Below are 7187 nucleotides of genomic sequence, written 5' to 3'. Positions count from 1 at the left end.
AAGCATATTATTGATAGGTATTTATTGCCATTTTTATTCTTTTTTTTTTTTTTTTTTTTAGGGGATAGATCCAACTTTGTTTCAACAGTTCCTTCTCCAATTTGAGGAGTGGGAATAAGAAACTCAGTCCCTGCCCAGCCGGGCGGGGCTCAGCGGTTGAGCATCAACCTAGGATCCAGGAGATCGGGGTTCAATTCCCGGTTAGGGCACATGCCCGGGTTGTGGGCTGCAGCCTATCAATGACTCTCTCATCATTGATGTTTCTATCTCTCTCTCTTCCTCTCCCTTCCTCTCTCTGAAATCAATAAAGATATTTTTTTTTTAAAAAGAAACTCAGTCCCTTTCCTTCCAAAATCTCCAACATACAATCCTTATTTGATCAATTTCTGGGAGTATTTTCTGCATATTGACCTTGCTTTGTTGAAAAAGTTCTGTTAACCATTCTCAGTCTTGTAATTTAGCTAGTTGCTGAAGACAAAGTAAGAAAAGAAGAAAATGGGTGCCACTTTCCAGTGGTTGAGCTAGTTCTGAAATGCTCACCAGCTCTGAAATGATGGCATGAGCTGCAAACTGTGCTAAATATGATTTCACCAAGGGGATGTCAACCTCCAGTTTGGGACACTGGTCCAATACATTCAGGAAAGCCTGCATGAAATTGTCACTTGTGGCTATGCCTTCCTGTTTGAGTAAGCTGATCAAAGAACTTGCTTTTTCTTTATCTTCATCACTTCTGTCTAGTGACAGGATGGCAACTTTGCTTAACATTTCAGGAAGAAAGTGTTGAGGAGCCCTCATTTCTCTCACACCATTGACAGCTTCATTAGCATTTCCACTATTCAGATATTCAGTCACAACAGTTTCAGTTAGTTTAAGTAGTTCTTCCTTTGAGGGCGGTGGCTTTTTACTGGTCTTGGCAGGCTTTTCCTGAATAAGTGGTGGGTTAGTTTTGAGACCAAGCTGAGGTGTCTGTCCCAGAGGTGGTGTCTGAGTGCGTGGTGGTTGTGCACTGGGAGGAATCATACTTATCTGGGGCTGAAGTTTTGGCACTTGATTTTTATTCATTAGGAACAAGTGAGCAGGTCTCAGGCTAATCTGGCTTTTCATAAACTTGCCTCCCATTTCTCCAAACTGAGACTGTGTGGGAGGCATGATGTGTCCCCCATGGCCATTGAAGTGCTGATTTGAACTTTGATGCCCCATGGTGGGTGAAAATCTATCCTGGATAACTCCTGGACCAGTACCAATTCCACTACCTGGCATTTGTCCAAACATATCAGCAAGTCCTCCAAGTGGGTCCCTATCCATTTTCATCCTGGGTGGCATGAACGGTCCCTCCAGAAAGAAGTCACTTCTCATCCCTTGAGCCATAGGAGCTGGAATAAACACTCCTAGATCTTTTACTGCATCTTGACGGATTTGATTGATCGTCTTTGGTCCATTGTCAAGAAAAGCCTTGCTAGGAACCCAATGGTGTTCTCACAACTCGATGGTATCCTGCATCAGGAAACGAATCCTCACTGGCAATTCCTTACTTAACATCAAGGAACACATTCGGGCAAAGTACTGATCCATTAAAGACTTGGCTCGTTCATGGTCTAATCTACGTCCCACTGTCCTCATTATCTGACAGAGGCACTCCAAATCCTCTCCCATGTCCTTGAGTTGGACTCTCTTCTTCTTTTCCAAAAGTGTTTTGTTGCACTTATGAAGGATAGAGTCATGAATAAGATCAAGCTTCCCAAGTTCTCCAATGAATTTGATGTTCCCCAACATCTTGATCTTAGCAATGACTCTCTGTTCCTCCTCCTCCGCCTCAGGGAGGAGGGGTTTTCACGCTTATCATAGACATCAACATTTCTGGTTCGGTTTTCAAATTCATCTTGTAATTTGGAAATTAGGAGGCATCTGAATGTTGTGCTTTGCTTCTGTCCTGGTTGACCCTCTGCTGCTGGGCCATCAAAGTTTGGTGCATCCTCTGCCAATCGCAGACATAGCTGAGCATACAGTGAGCTATACTTTGGCTCTTCTAGGGCTTTGTCCACAATTAGCTGTATGACCCCTTTAAGGATGAGTTTAGACTCTACACCCACATTGAGGAGCTCAAGGCATAGCTTGTCAAACTTTTCAGGAGTAAGCTTATTTAGTATGCCTCTTACTTTCCTGAAGATCGCATCATGTCATTCTTTTTCATTTGCGGAGTTGTTTACTGCGGAGTTGTCATCTCATCTAGTGCTTCCTGCAGGAATCCATTTCTGAGCGGTTTGCCCTGGGGGTTTCCCCAGGAACTCGCTGTTGCCAGCAGTCTTGGGATAGTGCTGAGGTGCACCCCTACTTCCTCCTCCGCCCGAAGAAGCACTGAAATGAGAAGCACCTCCTTCTGCAATCGCACTCTCCACTTTGGCGGCTTGACAATGAAGAATCTTCAAAAGAATAATATTAATGAATGGGGTGGGGAGGGATGGGGATGGGAGAAATGAAAAACCTTCACCGAGAACTCAGCTGCCAGTGCAGCTGCCTCCTCAGGATCCAGCTGTCGGGGACGGGGAAGGGAGAGGGAAGGGGAACGGAAAACAAAAAAGGGGGAGGGAAGGGGGAGGAAGGAGTCGGAAATAGCTGGAAACTCTCAGTTCAGAAGAGTGGCTGCTGCAGCCACCACCCGTACTCGCGGCCACCTCCATAGAGCTCGGACTCACTGCTGGCCCATTTTTATTCTTTATGCCTGTGTTTTTTTTCTCTTTCTCTCTCTCTCCCTCTTCTTAGTACAGTCACTTTAGTATTTCTTGCAATGCTGGTTTGGTGGCAGTGAACTCCTTCAGCTTTTTGTGTGTGTATGGAAGCTCCTTATTTCCCCTTCTGTTTTGAATGATAACCTTGCTGGATAGAGTAGTCTTGGTTTTATATCCATGCTTTTCATTACTTTGAATACTTCATGCCATTCCTTTCTGGCCTGTAGTGTTTCTGCTGAAAAATCAACTGACAGCCTTATGGGAACTCCCTTGTGAATAACTGACTGTCTTTCTCTTACTGACCTTAAGATTCTCTCTTTGTCTTTAATGTTTGCCATCTTAATTATGATGCGTCTTCATGTGGGTCTCTTTGTGTTCATCTATATTGAGACTCTGTGCCTCCCGAACTTTTGTGACTTTTTCTATCACCAGGTTAAGAAAATTTTGTGCTGTATTTGTGTTCTCTTTTTGTAATTCAGACATTTATTTATTTATTTATTTATTTAGTTAGTTAGTTAGTTATAATTCAGTCTTGATTGCTGTTGTCCCATTTGTGGGTTGGATCTTCTCTCAGGTTGGCTTACTCTGAGACTCAACTCCCTCCACATCGTGTAAGCTGTTGTACAGGTCCTGACAGGAAAAACAAAACAAGATAGAAAACATACTAAAGAACCCAACAATGCAAAAACAATCATAAACGAATAGAGAATTAGAACAGAGAAAAGATAACAAAAATAATAAAAGAAAAATAATAAAATAAAAATAGAAAGAATACTAGAAAAGGGAAAGAAAAAAGAATATGAAAGGAAAGAAAAGAGAGTGAGAAAAAATAGGAATAAAGAATAGGAAATGAAAAATGGTAAAATAGAAAAGAAAAGAGAAAAAATTACTCAAAAGAGAAAAGAAAGAAGAAAAAATAAAAGGTAAAAGGAAGAGAAAGATAAAGCAAAAGTAACAAAGTAAAAGAAAAGACTAAGGGATGGAAGTAGAAAAATAAGAGATATGAAAGGAAAAAGAAAAGAGAGAAAAAATAATAATACTAAAGCAATAAGAAAGAAAATAATGAAAAAAAAAAACCACAACAAGTGGAGTTTGTCCTGGCAGATTTTAGTGCCTGTTAGTATTTCTCTTTTGATCCTGCTCTTATGCTGTCTGAAGCTATCTGTTTTTGTGTGCCAATTTTGGGCCTTCTGGGAGGTCCTTCTGTGCTAACCAATGTCACAATCTATCCAAGTTTGGTCCTGGGCAGCCTGCTTGAAGTTTCAAGGGATCCAAAGCCTATGGCTATCTGCACTGGGTTTGGCTGCCCATGGTAGGCACCAAACTGAGCTCCTAGGCTGGCTTTGTAGCAGTACAGGACCTCTGGCAGGTCAGCAAACACTCAGACTGAAAGGAAGATGGTGGGTGTCCCTGTTCCAGATTCACACATCTCAGTATGGCCCAGAATATTTCCTTGACCTCAGCAGGGCAGAGACCCTCTTAGAAAGACTGGTGAGGTCTCTTCCAGAAGCCATAAACTTCTAACAGCTCTCCTCTGAGAAGGAAGGGCCAGCCAGATTCCCTGGAAAGTGTGGGGAGCTACCCTGCCCCCTAATCCAGTAGCTGCTGCTCCCCAAGATTGCTGCTTCCTCAGCAGTAGAGAAGTTAGGATAGAGCTGGATTCCATAGGGTAGGGCAAGAGGAATTCCTTAGGGTGGGACAAGCTGTATAGGCTTCTGCTGTTGGGAGGTGCTTGAACCTCTCTGGCAAAATGAATGCTAGGATATTGGAGGGAATCACCTATCACAAGAATCCCAACAGGAGCTCCCATATGACTTTGCTCAATTACTTTCACCCCAGACTCTCCAAAGGTGATTCCAGTCTGCACAACCCCCCTCTCCTGAAATCTAGGGTGAGTGTCTTCACCAGCCCTTTTGAAAAAGTGGTTTTGTCTCCAGGATGCTCAGACTCTCCTTGGCAGATTGAAGCCCTGTCACCTTTCATGATTAGATGCTGCATGGGCTGCTCTTTCTGGCTCTGTTGGTAGAGGCTGGGGAGCCCAGACTTTGGTCCAGGCCTCTATCCTCTCTCCTCTCAGGGGGAAACCTTGCCAGCCAAGATATCCCTCCTCACTCTGCCTTCTGTTCCTGGGAGGTTACTCAGCTCCTGTAGCAACCCGGTACTTCCTACCAGTGTCCAGGTGGTTTCTCCCTTTCCTTAATTAATTTTTATTTTATTTTATTTTTTCAGGTATTTTGCACACTTTTTATTGTTTTCCCCATAATTGTGTTTTTTGGGTTTTTTTTTTAATTTATTTTTGTAAATTTTATTTTTGTTAAAAATATTACAGATGTCCCTTTTTCTCCCCAATGACCCGTTCCACCCAGTCCCTTCCCCCTCCCCAGTCCCACTCCCTACCATTGTCCATGTCCTTGGGTTGTGCATATATGCATAGATTCTTTGGTTACTCTCTCTCCCTCCACCTACCCGCCTTCCTCTGACATTCGGCAGTCTCATCTATGCTTCCATGTCATTGAATCTATTCTGTTCATCAGTTTATTAAGTTCCTTAGATTCCACATATAAGCGAGATCATGTGATGTTTGTCTTTCGCTGCCTGGCTTATTTCACTTAGCATAATATTCTCCAGGTCCATCCAAACTGTCCCAAAGGGTACGAGATTCTTCTTCTTTACAGCTGTGTAGTATTCCATGGTGTAAATGTCCCACAGCTCTTTTATGCACTCATCTACTGATGGGCACTTGGGCTGTTTCCAGATCGTAGTTATTGTAAACTGTGCTGCTATGAACATCGGGGTACATATATCCTTTCTGATGAATGTTTCAGGATTCTTTTTTTTTTTTTTTTTCAATATATCTTTATTGATTTCAGAGAGAGGACAGGAGAGGGAGAGAGAGAGATAGAAACATCAATGATGAGAGAGTCATTGATCGGCTGCATCTCGCAACCCAGGCATGTGCCCTGACCGGGAATCGAACCCCAATCACCTGGATCCTAAGTCGACGCTCAACGGCTGAGCCACGCCCGGCTGGGCTGTTTCAGGATTCTTAGCATACATTCCTAGGAGTGGAATCACTGGGTCTAATGGCAGCTCCATTTTTAATTTTTTGAGGAACCTCCATACTGTTTTCCATAGTGGTTGCACTAGTCTGCATTCCCACCAGCAGTGTCCTAGGGTTCCCTTTCTCCACACCCTCGCCAGTACATGTCGTTTGTTGATTTGTTGATGGTAGCCATTCTGACAGGTGTGAAGTGATACCTCATTATGGTCTTAATTTGCATCTCTCTGATGATTAACGACGTCGAGCATTTTCTCATGTGTCTCTTGGCCATCTGTATGTCCTCTTTGGAGAAGTGTCTATTCAGGTCCTTTGCGCATTTCTTAATTGGGTTGTTTGTCTTCCTCTTGCTGAGTGCTATGAGTTCTTTGTACACTTTCGAAATTAGCCCCGTATTAGATTCAACCTTGGCAAATATGTTTTCCCAGACCGTGGGGTACCTTTGTATTTTGAGGCTGTTTTCTTTTGCTGTACAGAAGCTTTTTAGTTTGATGTAGTCCCATATGTTTATATTTTCTTTTGTTTTTCTTGTCCTAGGAGATGTATCAGTGAAAATTCCACTATGTGGGATGTCTGTGACTTTACTGCCTATGTTTTCTTCCATGATTTTTATGGTTTCGTGACTTACATTTAAGTCTTTTATCCATTTTGAGTTTATTTTTGTGTATGGTGAAATTTGGTGGTCTAGTTTCATATTTTTGCATGTATCTGTCCAATTTTCCCAGCACCACTTATTGAAGAGACTGTCTTTACTCCATTGGATACTCTTGCCTCTTCTGTATTGTTTTTTAAGTCTCTATGTCATTTATTTCTGCTCTTAGTATAATTATTTTCTTCCTTCTACTTACCCAGGGCTTTTCTTGTCGTTTTCTTTCTAAGTTTTGAAGTTGTAGAGTTATAGAATCTATTAGAAGTTTTTCCTGCTTTTTGAGGTAGGCTTGTAGTGCCACAAAATTCCCTCTCAGGTCTGCTTTTATTGTGTCCCATAGAATTGGAGTTGTTTTGTGTTCATTTTCATTTGTTTCCGGGAAGTTTTGTATTTCTTTCTTGATCTCTTTGGCAACCCATTTGTTGTTTAAAAACATGTTTTTCAACCTCCATGTGTTTAAATGTCGCTTAGTGTTTTTATTGTAGTTGAGTTCTAATTTCATGTCATTGTGATCCGAGAAGATGGGTGATATGATTTCAATCTTCCTGAACTTGTAGATACTTGTTTGTGTTCTAACATGTGGTCTGTCTTTGAGAATGGCGTGTGTACTTGAGAAGAATGTGTATTTTGCAGCTTTGTAATAGAATGTTCTGTTAATGTCAATTAAATCCATCTGATCTAGTGTGTTATTTAGGGTAACTGTCTCCTTGTTTATTTTTTGTCTGGAAGACCTATCCAGTGAAGTCAGTGGGGT

General features: G+C 42.0%; 1 pseudogene across 1 annotated transcript; it reads right to left on the bottom strand.

Annotated features, from left to right (window-relative positions):
* Positions 1 to 333: 333 nt before the first annotated feature.
* On the bottom strand, positions 334 to 6771 carry LOC308550966 (eukaryotic translation initiation factor 4 gamma 2 pseudogene; annotated as a pseudogene). Its single transcript, XR_014000607.1, has 3 exons — positions 6633 to 6771; positions 2483 to 2622; positions 334 to 2420 (listed from the first exon to the last, which is right to left on the bottom strand). The product of XR_014000607.1 is annotated as a eukaryotic translation initiation factor 4 gamma 2 pseudogene (transcript).
* Between the last annotated feature and the right edge of the window lie 416 nt (positions 6772 to 7187).

This window comes from Miniopterus schreibersii, assembly GCF_964146895.1.
Source record: "Miniopterus schreibersii genome assembly, chromosome: X".
NCBI lineage: Eukaryota > Metazoa > Chordata > Mammalia > Chiroptera > Miniopteridae > Miniopterus > Miniopterus schreibersii.
The sequence above is the reverse complement of the archived record's forward strand: the minus strand, read 5'-3'. Positions and strand labels throughout refer to the sequence as shown.